This window comes from Phaethon lepturus, unplaced genomic scaffold, assembly GCF_000687285.1.
Source record: "Phaethon lepturus isolate BGI_N335 unplaced genomic scaffold, ASM68728v1 scaffold2769, whole genome shotgun sequence".
NCBI classification, from domain to species: Eukaryota; Metazoa; Chordata; class Aves; order Phaethontiformes; family Phaethontidae; genus Phaethon; species Phaethon lepturus.
Window position 1 is genome coordinate 52,056 of NW_010563985.1, and position 1,699 is coordinate 53,754.

The window sequence follows — 1,699 nt, forward strand, 5'->3', positions numbered from 1 at the left end:
TTGGACGGCACCTAAAACCCCCCACCGCCCCCCCCCCCCTGCCATGAGCAGGGACATCTGCAACCAGACCAGGTTGCTCAGAGCCCCGTCCAGCCTGACCTGGGATGTTTCCAGGGATGGGGCATCTACCACCTCTCTGGGAAACCTGGGCCGGGGTTTCACCACCCTCACTGGGAAAAATTTCTTCCTTCTGTCTAGTCTAAATCCGCCCTCTTTTAGTTTAAAACCGCCACCCCTTGTCCTATGGCAACAGGCCCTGCTAAAAGTCCGTCCCCATCTTTCTTCCAAGCCCCCTCTCAGCCCTGGCAGCTGCAGGAAGGTCTCCCCGGAGCCTTCTCTGCTCCAGGCTGAGGCCCCCCAGCTCTCCCAGCCTGTCCTCCCAGCAGAGCTGTTCCAGCCCTCGGAGCATTGCTGGGGCCTCCTCTGGCCCCGCTCCAGCAGGTCCATGTCTCTCCTGTGCCGAGGGCTCCAGAGCTGGACGCAGCACTGCAGGGGGGTCTCCCCAGAGCGGGGCAGAGGGGCAGAACCCCCTCCCTCGCCCTGCTGGCCACGCGGCTTTTAACCTTCACAGCCCAATTTCTTCATCTCTTTCTCACCCAGGAGGTACGAGTGGGTCCAACGGACACAGATGCTCCCGCGGGGTCACTGGTGGCTTGGGCAGAGGAAAGGGGGACCCTCGCCCCGAGCTGTGCCCGGGCACCTGAGGGAAGGGCTGAACCAGCCAAGAAAGGAGGAGGAAAGTGCAGAGCAGCAGGTTGTCCCAAGCACTTATTTATGTCTCAGATGACATTTCTGTTCCACTTCCCCTGCCCAGAGAAAGCAGAGAGCCTCCGAGGCAAAAGGCATTTATTTGATGTGCCAGGCCAGTAAAGCCCAGGCAGACAAGGGAGAGGCTGAGATGCCTGATCTCCGTTCGCTGTCCGAGGACAAACACATGACCGCATCGCAAAGGGGTGCTCGCTTGAACTGTTCCCATGCATTTCCATGGGAACGGGGCAACTGTTTTAGTTTCTTCTTTTTAGTATTTCTTTTATGATTATTTCTGAAATACCCTGCTAGCTGGAGACTTGGCCTCAAGAGATAAGGAAGAAGAAATGTCACAGACTGTTGTCAATAAATTATTTTTCCCACTTCTTGATGCCAGGAAAAGCAGCTCTTACTGGAGGAAAACAGATCATGCGTTATGCTCTCCTCAAATTATTTGTTTCAGAGATGTTAGAAATTGCAATATGCACCAATAGGTATAGCGTGTTAGTTGGAAGCTGAAAGCAATGAAAACCTTTTCTGTAGTAAAAGAAAATCTCTTATAACTTGATCTCTCTTGTGCATATATAGGTGATTCAGGCTAGTTTCAGGATTAGAATCTATTCTTCTTCACATACACAAAGTGAGGGCTTCATTTTGCTCCCTGTGAACACACGATGAAGAGCTAATTCCTGCCTCAAGAAACAGATCTTATAATTGTGGCTGGAACCAGCACTTCTCGCCAGCAGCGCAGGACAGCTGTGATTTTACAACTTCTAGTAGCTGTATTTACACTGTTCAGGTTGAAAGTTTCTGTGCTGGTGCTGGTCTCTGCCTCAGTGCATGGAAAAAATAGTTTCCAAACTGTCAACTGTCTTTGGGGCTGTCTGCAACTGAAAAACATTTTATTTTTCTCTAAATATTTTTGCTGACTTTTTTACCATCACCATCTTCA